This window comes from Zingiber officinale, chromosome 2A, assembly GCF_018446385.1.
Source record: "Zingiber officinale cultivar Zhangliang chromosome 2A, Zo_v1.1, whole genome shotgun sequence".
NCBI classification, from domain to species: Eukaryota; Viridiplantae; Streptophyta; class Magnoliopsida; order Zingiberales; family Zingiberaceae; genus Zingiber; species Zingiber officinale.
The window spans coordinates 57,522,323-57,539,805 of NC_055988.1; positions in this window are offsets into that span (position 1 = coordinate 57,522,323).

Genomic DNA, 17,483 nt, shown 5'->3' on the forward strand with positions numbered 1-17,483 from the left:
TCATGGATATAGAGATATCAAGCTGACACATGGGTATGCATTAGAGAATGTATACTGAATGACCCGCCATGAGAAAGTATCATGGATCGTTATATGAGTGTCATATACTTTCTCATGTGGCTATTAGTATGACTACTAGTCCTTTGACCTGAAGTCACCATAGATCCCTACATAAGGAGTTATGTACTTTAGTTTCGTCAAACGTCACCCGTAACTGGGTGGACTATAAAGGCGATTACTGGGTATGTAACAAATTATGCGGAGGGATGTGAGTGATGTAGATGGGATCTATCCCTCCCATATGACGGGAGCGACATCGGTATTCTTGATAGAGTGAGACCACTAAGTGCATGGCCATGCCCGAATGAGTCAACATTAGATGTTGAGTTCATTTGATCGAGTGAGTCTACTTGGAGTTCAAGATTTAGATTGATTAGAGGATGACACGGTCTATGCCTCACATTGATCAATCTAGATGTCTAGGATAGAAGGACAATGTCATATATGTTGTGAGGAGTCACAATTGGTAGTCACAAGGTGATGTCGGATCTCGACATTCTTGTAACTTGGGTAGTAATGATGTGTTGCTAGATACCGCTCATTACTTATGCTCCTAAATGGGTTTAGGGCATTGCCAACGTTACAAGAACCTATAGGGTCGCACACTAAGGACAATTAGATGGAGATTTGGTTCATATGATGAACCAAGAGGATTAGATTCATTTGATGAATCATATTGGATTAAGAGTAATCCAAATTGGGCTAATTGAGTTGGACTCAAGTTGATTCAAGTATTCAATGAGTCTAATTTAGATTATGACTCATTAAATCAACTTAATTTAATGAATTAGATTCATTATATTAAGTTGGCTTGAATCATATGGTTGGATTAGATCAACCATGAGAGAGATTTGATCAAGTTTGACTTGATTTGAGAGGAAGAGAAAAAGTCATGTTTGACTTGACTTTTTGCCACATCACTAGTGAGTTGGCAAGATGTGGACCAATAGGATTGCTCCACATCATCAATGTGTGCCATCTCATGGAGGTTACAAGCCTCCATAGCATTTAATGTGGCCGGCCCACATTAAATGAGGAGGTTACACTTGTTGCCATGTCATTTAGTGAGGTGGCAAGATGTAGACCAATAGTGTTGATCCACATCATCCTAGAGTGCCACCTCATGGGGGTTACAACTCTTAATGGTCTCCACATTAATTGAAATTAATGTGGGAGTTACACTAGATGAGAGTGGCCCACCACTGTGGGTTTTGAATGTGAATTCATTTTCATTCAAGTGGTGTATCTTCTTCCTTCTTCCTCTCAAGCTCTCCCACTCCCTCTCCTCCTTGCTTGGCCGAACACTCTATTGGTGCTAGCACACCTTGTGTTTTGGTCGTCTCCTTCTACTTGTGTCCGTGTCGATACATATAGAGGTTGTCTACTTTGACAACTAGAGTCCGGCGACATCTTGGACAAGCGGGAACGCGAAGGGCTTCGCTACAAGGGTAATGATCTTAACTTTAGTGTAGATCTAAAGTTTTTACAAACTCGTACAAGAAAAAGGTTTTTCGAAAAATTTTGTTTATGAATCTTTGCACGAGATCCATGGCTTTGGGTGACTCGGGGTTTCCGCGAAGCGAAAAAGCGGTTTTCGCGGCCCGAAGAACCCAACAGTGGTATCAGAGCCACGTGAAAAGACTTGTACGAGTTCGTTTGTATTTTTATGAAAAATATACCTTCTGTGATTTTCTGTAAAAATTGAGTTTTTAGAGTTTTTATGAGTAATTTTTCCGTAGAAGCGAAGCACAAGTGTCTCGGCACTTGTAGGTTTCGGCTACCGGAAAGTTTTCTTTTAAACGGCTTCATTTTGCACCAAATCCGTTTGGGACAGCGGGGTTGGGTGCCATTAGATCGCAAAGGAGTAACTCACGATGGTTAGATCGTGGGTAGGGGCATTGCCCCTAACCCCGCAAGGGAATTTGCTCCGCGATTGCACCCAAAATCGCTAAAAACGAACCCGCCGGGAAGATTTTTCCGAAACGGCAATGTCTCGACCCAAATCATTTTGGGACAGTGGGTTTAGGCGCTGTTGGATCGTAAAGGAACCCTCGCGATGGTTAGATCACGGGTAGGGGCGCTGCCCCTGGGCCCCACAAGGGGATCCGTTCCGCGATTGCGCCCGAAACCGCTAATTGGGACCGCCGGGAAATTTTACTCATAAAAATTGTAAAAATTATTTTTAAAATTATAGAAAATTATGAAAATATATAATTTTGAATTATATATTAATTTGTGATAGTCATGGCCCAAAATACCCAATAAGATTGGATTTGTGTTGTAATTCATAATACGGCCTGCGTGCCGTCATATGATTGTGTGTGCTGTATTTTTATTTTTCCCACGGCCTGCGCGTCGTGCCTTTCTCTTATTTTGGTTGTAAATTAGATTTAGACTCGAATGTAACTCGAGTTTCAAATTGTAATGTACAAATTGGAGCGGTGGAGGGTCCACACGAGACGGAGTTCCGAGGCGGGCATGAGCAACACAAGGTGGTCAAAGGGAGGAGCTTGGAGAAGCTGTTGACCCTAGGTTGACCATTCGATCTTCTCATTGGCTTAAGAAAATTGTAGTAGGGCCATGACTAAATCACAAATAGATTAATTAATTAATTGTTATGTATCTGATGCATGTTTAATAATTAATTAATTAATTAGTGCCTTAACGATTAGATTAGATCTAAGTCGTGCACATGATGCACCCTTGCGATTAGATTAGATCTAAGTCGTGCACAAGATGCATCCTTTTTCGATTAGATTAGATCTCGATCGAACCAACTCTAAATGCCTAACCGTGCCGTGATACCTATCACTACCTCGATCACATGTATTGTTGAATCTGCCAAAGCAGAGCAATACATATTATCTTGGTAGGGTACGGAGGGACAATCTTGGTCCCGCCTATCAACGCATGGGTGAATACAAACTCAATTAGATTGAGTATTCCTAGTTACTCGGTTGGATCGAGTCAACTATAGACATTATTCCAACGGTTGGAAAAGATAGGTCAAAATCACATCTATATTAACTCTCGGGCATATTAGCCAAAGCTAACTCGAGTTTTAATATAAATGCGGATATTGATTCTATAAACAAGAGTTGCATAGAGATGTAATTGGTAATCGTTACCTACCGATCATACTAAGCCTTGGGCGAATTAGCCAAAGCTAACTCAAGGGTTAGTATGATGTGGATCTTGTCCCACATGAATTATAGTATTCAGTGGGAGCATCTTTTAATTAAAGGCCTAATTAAATAATTTTTAAAAGGAATATGATATTTATTTCTGCAAATTTTCTGTTGTAGATAACCATGACGTCGAACACGAATTCCTTCTCCCTGCAATCTGTCCTTGAGAAGGACAAGCTCAACGGAGCGAATTTCCTGGACTGGTACAGGAATTTGAGAATAGTTCTCACCCAGGAACGTAAACTGTACGTTCTGGAGCATCCCATTCCGGAGGCTCCTCCTGCCAATGCCCCGCGAGCAGACAAAGATGCTTACAAGAAGCATCAAGACGACGCATTAGATGTGTCCTGTCTAATGCTCGCGACCATGAACTCAGAGCTTCAGAAGCAACATGAGTTGATGGGCGCTTTCGATATGGTTGAGCATCTTCGCCAACTATATCAAGGACAAGCGAGGCATGAGAGATTTCAGATCTCGAAGGCACTATTTCAGTGCAAGATGTCAGACGGGGCTCCTGTAGGTCCTTATGTACTCAAGATGATTGGGTACATAGAGAACCTACAAAGACTGGGGTTCCCACTTGGCCAAGAGCTGGCGACTGACTTGATCTTGCAGTCCTTGTCGGATAGCTATAGTCAATTCATTCTCAACTATAACATGAACGAGATTGACAAGCCACTGCCCGAGCTACTTAGTATGTTACGAACTGCTGAGATTAACCTTAAGAAGGTTAAGCCCATTCTGATGGTCCAGAAGCACAAGGGCAAGGGCAAGCCCAAAGGTAAGGGAAAGTCCCAAACCAAGGGCAAAGGTAAGGCACTGAAGCCTAAAGGAGGGGTCGCCAAGGATGCTACCTGCTTCCACTGCGGTCAGACCGGAAGAGGAACGCAAGGTATACTTGGAGGATCTTAAGAAGAAGCGAAGTGAGACTTCCACTTCAGGTATTTATGTTATAGAAGTCAATCTATCTATTTCTACATCATGGGTATTAGATATTGGATGTGCTTCTCACATTTGTACCGATGTGCGCTGAGAAATAGCGAGCATTGGCAAAGGGCGAGGTGGACCTACGAGTAGGCAATGGAGCACGGGTTCCTGCTGTTCTGTAGGAACTTATCTATCTCTGCCCTCGGGCTTGTACTAGATTTAGATGATTGTTGTTATGCCTGCTCTTACTAAGAACATAGTTTCAGTTTCTTGTTTAGACAAGAAAGGATACTCTTTTATAATAAAAGACAAATGTTGTTCTGTTTATTTAAAAGATATGTTCTATTGTAGTGCACCACTAATAAACGGACTCTATATTCTATACCTTGAGAGCCCTATCTATAACATTAGTACCAAGAGGTTCAAGTCAAATAACATGAACCAAACCTACCTCTGGCACTGTCGCTTAGGTCATATAAATGACAAGCGCTTATCCCAGCTCCATAAGGATGGTTTGCTGGACTCATTTGATTTAGAATCATATGAGATATGCGAGTCATGCCTACGAGGCAAGATGACCAAGACCCCCTTTAGTGGGCATAGCGAGAGAGCAACTGATTTGTTAGGACTCATACATAGTGATGTATGTGGCCCTTTCAATGTTGCAGCTAGAGGCGGTTATAGATACTTCATCACATTTACTGATGACTTCAGTAGATATGGTTATGTGTACTTGATGACACATAAGTCTGAATCCTTTGAAAAGTTCAAAGAATTCAAGAATGAAGTACAGAACCAGCTTGGCAAGAGTATTAAGATACTTCGATCAGATCGAGGTGGAGAATACCTTAGCCATGAGTTTCGTGACTACCTAGCTGAGTGTGGGATTCTATCCCAACTCACTACTCCTGGAACACCACAGTGGAATGGTGTATCCGAAAGAAAGAATCGTACCCTATTAGATATGGTACGATCTATGATGAGTCACACAGATCTTTCGACATATCTATGGGGATATGCTCTAGACACGGCAACTTTCATACTCAACCGAGTTCCATCAAAGGCCGTGATAAAGACACCATACAGGATATGAACTGGGAGAGATACCCAGGTGTCTTTCATGAGGATTTGGTGTTGTGACGCTTACGTACGACGTCAAGTCTCAGACAAATTAGGACCCAAATCTGACAAGTGCTATTTCATCGGATATCCCAAGGAAACTAAGGGATATTACTTCTACATTCCCAGTCAGCACAAGGTAGTTGTGGCAAAGACTGGGGTCTTTCTAGAAAGGGACTTTGTTTCTAGAAAGACTAGTGGGAGCGCGTTCGATCTTGAAGAAGTTCAAGATGCGAACAATAGCACTAATGCCATGATGGAAATTTAACTGGAACCACAAAGTGTTGTGGATGATGTTGTTCCACAAGGAGTTGAGGAACAACAACCGGTTCAAGTAGACATACCTCTTCGCAGGTCTGATAGGGTACGTCGTCAGCCTGAGAGATACTCTTTTCTCTTGTCTGACCATGATGACATTGTGCTCATAGAGGATGAGCCTACCACCTATCAGGAAGCTGTGATGAGACCAGATTCCAAGAAATGGCTAGAAGCCATGAGATCCGAGATGGAATCCATGTACACCAACCAAGTATGGACTTTGGTTGATCCACCTAAAGGGGTAAAACCCATTGGGTGTAAGTGGGTCTTTAAGAGAAAGACTGACATGGATGGACTTATCTATAAGGGCCGCTTGGTAGCTAAAGGATTCAAGCAGATTCATTATTATCGCAAAATTAATAATAAATGTTATTGGACGAAATATCTTATTGGATTTTTCGAGAATTTTTAGAAATTTTTCGGGATTTAAATGGAGTCCGTATGACCCGTTTTGAAGGGATATATTCGGGATATAGTGGAACTCTATTTGGGATACCTAAATTGAGTGAGAGTCGATTGAGAAATTAACTTAGTGGTTAATTAAAATTAACCAAAGTATTTAAATCCTTAATTTCCTATTCCCTTCTTATTCTCTCCTTTTTCTCGAGTTTCTCCCGACCTTCTTCTCTTCACATCGCGCCCGACTCTTGCCTCTTTTCCCGATTCTTTCTCGTCGCCGGTTGCCATCGCCGACTCCGGGAGCCACCGATCGTCTTCTCCTCTTCGTTGGTGCAACCCCATCTCCGATCACCAGCAAGATCGCCCCGACCGGCCGGATTCCCTCCTCTTCTCCTCCGTGATCTTGCCCTCTTCCGATCTGGTCGTTGCTGCCCTGACGTCGCCGATCCCCACAGCCATCTATGCCAAACGAGATCGCGACAAGGGAGGAGTCTAGTCCTTGGCCGATCCATCGCCTTGGTCGCCATCCGTCCACCTTCGGGCGCCGTTGAAGCTACCTTGCCGCCAGGTGATGCTGTTGCCGGAGGAAGAATCAACACAGGGGGGGCTAGGGCATACTCTTCCTCTCACTGGCGGATCGGAGCAGAGCAGAGGCTGTTGCCATTAGGGCTTTCTCTCCACCATATTATGGTTCTCACAGACTCGGGCTTTGATCAGTACCATTCGTCAATGATCCACAATTCCGGTGATCTTGTGTCGACAGTGAATCCCTCTGGTCATGTTCAACCAGTGGTCACCATGAATTTGGGTGAGTTTGTTTTGGATAAGTCCTAATTGTAAACCCTAATTTAATTAGGTAGTATTAATTAGGGTAGTGACATTTCTTGTGCTTAACAGGTGTTTGATGAAATGCCTTAGGTTTCTTGTCTCCTCTGTTTGTGCCGGACCAGCTGCAGATGGGTGGGGAATCTCCATTTTTCTCCACAGCAAACTTTGGATTTGTTAATCAAAGGGTGTGAATCGCTTTTGGATCAACAACGGTTCATCCGAATTTGGGTAAGTTTCGGAGTTGATTTATAATGCTTATTTGGTGGATGATTTATATAAATGGATACATGATTGTTATTGGTATACATTGGATTGATTGGGGTTTGTATCGGGTGGAAATTTGTGGATATGATGATCGGTTGATGTAGATTGTTATGTGGTCATTCTTAGGATCATTGGATAGGTTGTTGTGGATTTATGATGAGTTTGGATTAGTGAGTTTTGGATTGATTAATAGATTGTGGATTATGGTTGGATCTAGAAGGAGTTGAATTAAGGAATTAGGTAAGTTACTTCGATTAGGGCTTTCCCTAATTAGATTGGGGAGTTTATTTAGCTATTTGCTACCTATGTAATTAGCTAAATATATATTATGTGATCGCAGGACTTGGATTCGGGACGAGTGTCTCGACGCGAGATTATTTGGCATGATCGAAGATTTAAGGCGGGTATTTCTTCCTTGGCCTCTTTATAGTTTCTTTGAAACTTAGTGCATGGATATTATTGAATGAATTAGGCAGCTTTATCTTATATCATGATCGGTTGCTGTTTTTCCTGCATGATACTTATGCTTGTCCCTTGTGATGATCTATTTAATTCATATACAGTCTCCACTCTTGATATCTACTCTGTTGTGATTATGCGTGTAGAGTACGTCTTGTAGAGATTATCGGGTTGTTGGTATTACCATGCTGATTGGGTATATGATGTGGACTGTACATAGATGGGTATGTGTTATAGGAGTTATCTTGTTGACCATGCATTTACATGTGGTGTGTGTACATACGTATTTGTCACGTACTTTTGGAGGAGTTGTGTTGATTGTATGTTTAGAGTATATACACATGTCTGTTATATTTTTATTGGAGGATACATGTTGATTGTACTTATCTTTTATGTACATGTGTCCGGTGGGATTATTGGAGATTTTTGGTTGATTATACATGGGTAGTGTGTACATATGTTTGGCGGGATACGTGGAGGTATCATGACGATTATACTCATGTTGGAGGTGTTTATGAGGGTTGGGATTTGTTGCATGGATGATGATTATTTATATATATATATATATATATATATATATATATATATATATATCATGTTCATCATTCATTGCATCTGATGACCATTGTCTCCCTTGTGGTGGAGAGAGTCGTCAGTTGGTTTGGGAATAGCACCGCACACTCGGCCACTCATGGGTAGTGGTAGCTGGAGCAGTTGCTGCTAGTCCTGTCGTGCCACCCGGTCACGAGGTTTTGTGAGATCCGGCATTGTGAGCAGTCAGGGACCCTGATGCTATGTAGCTATATAGCTATTAGCGGACTGTCCGCCTCGACCACTATATAGTAGGCTGAAGGGTAGTACAGTCGTCACAGACCCAAGCCTCTCGGCCATACAGGGGTCGTGGTGTTCGGAGAGGTGGCGGGGGTGACCATGGAGCATGCATGCACTTTTACATATGATGCACGGTGCATCTGGGGGTTATATTTGCATACATGCCTACTAGATACTAGTTGCATGTGTTTGTGGTATGTTGTATTTGTTTGCGATATGATTGTTGCATATGGTTGTCATGCTGCATACATGTCATTTATTTTACATGTATTTGCAGTCGTATTTATATTGCACAGGTGTCACGGGTATGTCTGTTGCAGATCCAGTGAGGTTACTGATCTTTGTACCTTGCGTCGATTTCAGATTGGGTATGTATTTGCCATTATGTCAGTAGTGGTTTGTGTAGTTTGTATGTCAGTTATGATTATGTCGGGTTATTACGTCAGGTATGTTCAGATGCATTGATTATGATAGTATGATCATGTTCTTTATTCCCTACTGAGACTGTATACTTGTGATCTCCATGTTGTTTATGGACCATGCACTATCTTGTCTATTACCCACTGAGTTACCTATACTCACCACCACATGTATATCCTTATGTTTTCAGGTAGATGGTTGGAGTGTCGCTTGGAGTATCCTGTCTGCCGGGTCCTACGTCACATCCGAAGACCGTACTTGTTTTCTTTTATATATCTTTTTATTATTTCTGGCATTGTATTTGTGTTTAGCCATATGACTATCTTCAGGTTTTGGTGTTGTATTTGTGTTTAAGCCGTGCCGGCATGCATTGTATTTATTTGGTTTGTGTGGGCTTTCCTTCGTTTTTCCGCTGTGTTTTAGTACAGCCGTGTGGGCTGTTTTATATATAACTGCGTGGTTGTGATTGTTTCATTCTAGCCGAGTGGGCTGTTATTATAACTGCGTGGTTGTGTATATAAATATTCTAGCCGCATGTGGCTGATGTATTTTGCTTGTATTGATGCTTCAGATTGTCACCGGTACAGGGGAGATTTTGTCGGATTTTTGTCTGGCAGAGACTCCTTTGGGGGCGTGACAATTTAGTGGTATTAGAGCAGCTTTGCGATACTTGCTATGCATTTTGCATTTTCGAGATTTATCTGATACCAATTTTTGGTATCAGAGCAAGTACGATGCCTGTTATTCGTGTTTTTGAATTTCGTATTTCGATTTTCTTAATGTGACTTTTCGGGCTTTGGGACCAGGCAGCAGCAGGACTTCTCCAGGCTATAGGAGGTATGTTTGCATATTGTTATCAAGTATTTCTGTTGGTGTATGTATTGTTGCCCATATAGTTATGATGTGTGTTAGTGTTCTCTTGTTATTATTTGCCTAGTTGATCGTATCATGCATTTCATGTATTGGGTCAATCACTGATCACGGTTGACCTAATGGAGATCAAGGATTACAATCTCAAGGGATTTGTTATATCATACTACCAGTAGTTTGTGTCAGTTACTACTAGTTGGTTGAGAGTTAGAGTCATGTACCAGTCTATATTTTTATTTGCTGGGTAATGGATGATATTTGTATACTCATGTTGACTCAGTTAGTGGAGTATCGGTGTACTCCTGTTATTTTGATTAGTAGAGTATTGATTCACTCCTATTGGTTAGGTTTGTAGATTATCCTCGTTGACTTGGGTAGTGGTGGATCGATTTTACCTTAGTTGCTTTTGACGAGGATTTACCCTTATTAGATCAGTTAGTTGATGACCGATTTATTTAGCAGTTCGATCATTAGGGTATCGTCATACTCTATTTTTAGAGATTCTGATCTTTGGGGTTACTTGCGCTTGGTTAGATATTTGGGAGATACATTTGAGTACATGACTTGTACCGTCATGGGGAGGACTGAGTTAGCCGTATACCATTGTCGGCTTGGTCAGCCTGTAGAGGGTTGTCGTATCCTATTTCATGGGGACTTTGACTATGGACTGATTGTACCTGATAGGATGACTTAGAAGGTACATTCGGATAGGATACCTCCACTGATGTGGAAAAATGTAAAGCTACCTGCTTAACACTTATGAGATACAATCGTCATTGGGGCGTACGAGTTGGAGAGTACATTCGGACATACGATTTGTATTGACGTGAGAGAGTTGAAGTTAGCTACTTAACCTTTACGTGACCCGGTACCACGTGAAGGAAGAAGCAGAGAATATTTTCGGAGATCAGGTCATTACTTAGTGATTTTCTTGAGGTATTTGGAGAGAGAGTAGTTCTCTACTTCCTTTGGTAGCATGATGGTTTATAAGGCGATGATTAGTCGACTCGCCTAACGTTGTTCCATGGGAGATCCTGACTCATGGGACTATTGGATATGGTTAGATATCCATGATGTACTTAGTGTTATATACCCCGTAATGGTGCGGAGGAAGTGGTATTAGTTGAGTAATACCTAGGAGGTCCGACCGTAACTATGTATAATTTCAGATGATGATCTTTGAGGGGTAGAGCATCGATTTACGGATATTTTGATCAGTTATTTAGTTATAGCATTCCACTATCCTTGTGTTCATTGCTCGATACTGGAGGTTGTTGAACCTCAGGGTGGAGCAATCACGGTATGATGGGGTACAAGACAATGGTTAGACGACTCAGCTAACATTGTCTCTATCAGGTAGCTCAAGACCTTGACCACGTGATCATTTTACCAGATATTATAGTCTATATCTCATATTAGAGGGTTTGACTTTTTATCGGTATTTGTCGAGGGACATATATAGGATGATGATAAGGGTGGTGGAGATATCTCCTTGATAGGTAGACTCTTAGTCAGCAGGTTATGTGACCCTTTGACTTTGGATGGACATCCTTCTACTGTGGATATTTGATTATTAGAAAAATGAGATGATGAGATTTGACAGACTTTTTGGATACATTTAGTTGTTGGTAGTGAGTGTTGAAGGTTGGATGATTTCCTTTTACTCTATCTTTGTTTAGGGGATAATCTGGTTTGATTGATTGATGTTGAGGATGATTGGAGATTGATGGATATTAGGAGATCAAGTGTGGTGATATGTTGTCCTTTGATGATCTATTAGGGGATGTTCGACTTGATGATTTATTATTTGCCGTTTGATGTGGATAGCGATATGCGGAGTAGCACATGTGTGATATTTATAGATTTGGTGATTTGTGGTTGGTGATCAGATTTCAGACTTGTGGTCAGTGATCTTACAGTTGAGTGTGCCTGTTGTGCAGATATTATGAGTCTATAGTGTTACCATTTAGGCATACCATGCCCTAGATGTGTTCATGGACTTGATGTACTTAGTATTTCTAGGGTAATTAGATCAGTTTTCATTGTCTTCATTGACGATGTTGCGATCTATTTTCGATCCGAGGTGGATCACGTACACTATCTTCGCATAGTTCTAGAGATGTTTCGATGGGAACATCTATATACGAAGTTCAGTAGTGCGTATTGTGATCGTCTTCTTCGAGATTTCTGGGACGCGTTGTCTTTAGTAGAGAGATATTAGTGGATCCATAGGAGATAGAGGCTGTTATCAGTTGGGAGTAGTCGTAGTCTATATAGGAGACTCGGAGCTTCCTTGGTCTAACTAGATATTATTGGAGATTGGATGAGGGTTTCTCTCGCATTGATATGTTGTTGACTGGACTGTTTAGGAAAGGAATAGAACTTTCCTGGACAGATGCGTACGAGATCAGTTTCAGGTGATGAAACGAGAAGCTGATAACTACACCTGTCTTAGTTGTACTTTCTAGTGTAGACGGATTTGTACTCTACACATATGTATCGTACCTAGGGTTTGGTGCAGTTCTGATGTAGCATGGGCGGAGTAGTCTTCTCGTGCCAGTTATTAGAATTCTCATGTAATGAGAAATTGGATTCTTTACTTTCGTGAGAGATTTTATGTGTTTCCGATTCACTTCTTATCCGGGAGGAGTGACTGTAGGAGACACATCGGTCTAGATTTGTGATACATCCGGGAAACACACCCGAGGTATAGAGACTTAAAGTGTTCCTGTTTGGTGGAACGTATGAAGAAAGACATCGCGGATTTTGTAGCTTGATGTCTATTATGTCAGCAAGTGGAGGATGAACATCAGTGGTTAGTAGGATTATCTCCGTTTTGGGATTATCCAAGACTTAGAGAGGATATTTTGGTTTGGGTAATCATTGTCGGGCGACGACTTACTCCCTAGCTATTGATTTGTAGGATGTATCCGTTGGATTGAGTAGCAGGATCATATGGTAGAGAGATTACCGGACCTTATGGTATATCTCTGAGGGTTATATTGGATAGAGATCAGTGATTTCACATCATGGTTTTGACTGTGATTAAAGCAGACTTTAGATTAGGAGCTTTGTTTTAGTATGAATTTCTACCCTCAGACTGATGGATAGTTTGAGTGCCCTATACATGATGATTGGAGGATCTGAGGAGAGTGGATTTTGGATTTTAGAGGTGTTTGATTTATCCACAGTTGGCTAGATTGCAGAGTGGGAGTAGCGGGAGTAGGGTGAGTTCATAGCTCACAGAGTTGTCACTAGTCACTTGGAGGAGGATTGTCATGTTTGGAGATTTGTTCATCATACTTGGATAGAGGGGTATATGAGTGTGTTGCTTGGAGGTTATCATTGGATAAAGATCCCTGAGTTGACCAGTAAATTTGGGGACCAAATTTTTATTAGTGGAGGAGAATGTAAGATATCGCAAAATTAATAATAAATGTTATTGGACGAAATATCTTATTGGATTTTTCGAGAATTTTTAGAAATTTTTCGGGATTTAAATGGAGTCCGTATGACCCGTTTTGAAGGGATATATTCGGGATATAGTGGAACTCTATTTGGGATACCTAAATTGAGTGAGAGTCGATTGAGAAATTAACTTAGTGGTTAATGAAAATTAATCTAAGTATTTAAATCCTTAATTTCCTATTCCCTTCTTATTCTCTCCTTTTTCTCGAGTTTCTCCCGACCTTCTTCTCTTCACATCGCGCCCGACTCTTGCCTCTTCTCCCGATTCTTTCTCGTCGCCGGTTGCCATCGCCGACTCCGGGAGCCACCGATCGTCTTCTCCTCTTCGTTGGTGCAACCCCATCGCCGATCACCAGCAAGATCGCCCCGACCGGCTGGATTACCTCCTCTTCTCCTCCGTGATCTTGCCCTCTTCCGATCTGGTCGTTGCAGCACTGACGTCGCCGATCCCCACAACCATCTATGCCAAACGTGATCGCGACAGGGGAGGAGTCCAGTCCTTGGCCGATCCATCGACTCGGTCGCCATCCGTCCACCTTCGGGCGCCGTTGAAGCTACCTTGCCGCCAGGTGATGTTGTTGCCAGAGGAAGAATCAACACAGGGGGGGCTAGGGCATACTCTCCCTCTCACTGGCGGATCAGAGCAGAGCAGAGGCGGTTGCCATCAGGGCTTTCTCTCCACCAGATTATGGTTCTCACAGACTCGGGCTTTGATCAGTACCATTCGTCAATGATCCACAATTCCGGTGATCTTGTGTCGACAGTGAATCCCTCTGGTCATGTTCAACCAGTGGTCACCATGAATTTGGGTGAGTTTGTTTTGGATAAGTCCTAATTGTAAACCCTAATTTAATTAGGTAGTATTAATTAGGGTAGTGACATTTCTTGTGCTTAACAGGTGTTTGACGAAATGCCTTAGGTTTCTTGTCTCCTCTGTTTGTGCCGGACCAGCTGCAGATGGGTGGGGAATCTCCATTTTTCTCCATAGCAAACTTTGGATTTGTTAATCAATGGGTGCGAATCGCTTTTGGATCAACAACGGTGCATCCGAATTTGGGTAAGTTTCGGAGTTGATTTATAATGCTTATTTGGTGGATGATTTATATAGATGGATACATGATTGTTATTGGTATATATTGGATTGATTGGGGTTTGTATCGGGTGGAAATTTGTGGATATGATGATCGGTTGATGTAGATTGTTATGTGGTCATTCTTAGGATCATTGGATAGGTTGTTGTGGATTTATGATGAGTTTGGATTAGTGAGTTTTGGATTGATTAATAGATTGTGGATTATGGTTGGATCTAGAAGGAGTTGAATTAAGGAATTAGGTAAGTTACTTCGATTAGGGATTTCCCTAATTAGATTGGGGAGTTTATTTAGCTATTTGCTACCTATGTAATTAGCTAAATTTATATTATGTGATCGCAGGACTTGGATTCGGGACGAGTGTCTCGACGCGAGATTATTTGGCACGGTCGACAGATTTAAGGTGGGTATTTCTTCCTTGGCCTCTTTATAGTTTCTTTGAAACTTAGTGCATGGATATTATTGAATGAATTAGGCATCTTTATCTTATATCATGATCGGTTGCTGTTTTTCCTGCATGATACTTATGCTTGTCCCTTGTGATGATCTATTTAATTCATATACAGTCTCCACTCTTGATATCTACTCTGTTGTGATTATGCGTGTAGAGTACGTCTTGAAGGGATTATCGGGTTGTTGGTATTACCATGCTGATTGGGTATATGATGTGGACTGTACATAGATGGGTATGTGTTATAGGAGTTATCTTGTTGACCGTGCATTTACATGTGGTGTGTGTACATACGTATTTGTCATGTACTTTTGGAGGAGTTGTGTTGATTGTATGTTTAGAGTATATACACATGTCTGTTGTATTTTTATTGGAGGATACATGTTGATTGTACTTATCTTTTATGTACTTGTGTCTGGTGGGATTATTGGAGATTTTTGGTTGATTATACATGGGTAGTGTGTACATATGTTTGGTGGGATACGTGGAGGTATCATGACGATTATACTCATGTTGGAGGTGTTTATGAGATTTGGGATTTGTTGCATGGATGATGATTATATATATATATCATGTTCATCATTCATTGCATCTGATGACCATTGTCTCCCTTGTGGTGGAGAGAGTCGTCAGTTGGTTTGGGAATAGCACCGCACACTCGGCCACTCATTGGTAGTGGTAGCTGGAGCAGTTGCTGCTAGTCCTGTCGTGCCACCCGGTCACGAGGTTTTGTGAGATCCGGCGTTGTGAGCAATCAGGGACCCTAATGCTATGTAGCTATATAGCTATTAGCGGACTGTCCGCCTCGACCATTATATAGTGGGCTGGAGGGTAGTACAGTCGTCACAGACCCAAGCCTCTCGGCCATACAGGGGTCGTGGTGTTCGGAGAGGTGGCGGGGGTGACCATGGAGCATGCATGCACTTTTGCATATGATGCACGGTGCATCTGGGGGTTATATTTGCATACATGCCTACTATATACTAGTTGCATGTGTTTGTGGTATGTTGCATTTGTTTGCGATATGATTGTTGCATATGGTTGTCATGCTGCATACATGTCATTTATTTTACATGTATTTGCAGTCGTATTTATATTGCACAGATGTCACGGGTATGTCTGTTGCAGATCCAGTGAGGTTACTGATCTTTGTACCTTGCGTCAATTTCAGATTGGGTATGTATTTATCATTATGTCAGTAGTGGTTTGTGTAGTTTTTATGTCAGTTATGATTATGTCGGGTTATTACGTCAGGTATGTTCAGATGCATTGATTATGATAGTATGATCATGTTCTTTATTCCCTACTGAGACTGTATACTTGTGATCTCCATGTTGTTTATGGACCATGCACTATCTTGTCTATTACCCGCTGAGTTATCTATACTCACCACCGCATGTATATCCTTATGTTTTCAGGTAGATGGTTGGAGTGTCGCTTGGAGTATCCTGTCTGCCGGGTCCTACGTCACATCCGAAGACCGTACTTGTTTTCTTTTATATATCTTTTTATTATTTCTGGCATTGTATTTGTGTTTAGCCTTATGGTTATCTTCATGTTTTGGTGTTGTATTTGTGTTTAAGCCGTGCCGACATGCATTGTATTTATTTGGTTTGTGTGGGCTTTCCTTCATTTTTCTGCTGTGTTTTAGTACAGCCGTGTGGGCTGTTTTATATATAACTGCGTGGTTGTGATTGTTTCATTCCAGCCGAGTGGGTTGTTATTATAACTGCGTGGTTGTGTATATAAATATTCCAGCCGCATGTGGCTGATGTATTTTGCTTGTATTGATGCTTCAGATTGTCACCGATACAGGGGAGATTTTGTCGGATTTTTGTCTAGCAGAGACTCCTTTGGGGGTGTGACACTTTGGTTGATCCACCTGAAGGGGTAAAACCCATTGGGTGTAAGTGGGTCTTTAAGAGAAAGACTGACATGGATGGACTTATCTATAAGGGTCGCTTGGTAGCTAAAGGTTTCAAGCAGATTCATGGTATTGACTATGATGAAACCTTTTCTCCAGTGGCGATGTTTAAGTCCATTCGGACCATGCTTGCTATTGCAGCCTACCATGACTATGAGATATGGCAGATGGATGTCAAAACCGCGTTTCTGAATGGAAACCTACTTGAGGATGTGTACATGACACAACCTGAGGGTTTTGTAGATCCACAGCATACTAGTAGAGTATGCAAGCTCCATTTATGGACTAAAGCAAGCTTCTCGGAGCTGGAATCTTCGATTCGATGATGCGATCAAACAGTTTGGTTTCATCAAGAACGAAGATGAGCCTTGTGTCTACAAGAAGGTTGTAGGGGACATAGTTGTCTTCCTCATATTGTATGTGGATGACATACTACTCATTGGGAAGGACATCCCTATGCTTCAGTCTGTCAAGACCTGGCTAGGGAGTTGCTTCTCAATGAAGGACTTAGGTGAGGCATCCCGCATTCTAGGGATACAGATCTATAGAGATAGATCTAAGAGATTGCTTGGCCTAAGTCAGAGTACATACATTGACAAGGTACTCCTTCGGTTTTCCATGCAGAACTCCAAGAAGGGATTTTTGCCGATGTCATATGGCGTGAGTCTTTCGAAGACTCAAGGTCCCTCTTCTAGAGAGGAGAGAGACCGCATGGATCAGATCCCTTATGCCTCAGCCATAGGATCGATCATGTACGCCATGCTGTGTACTCGACCTGATGTCTCGTATGCTTTGAGCATGACGAGCAGATACCAGTCAGATCCAGGTGAAAGTCACTGGATAGCGGTCAAGAATATTCTTAAGTA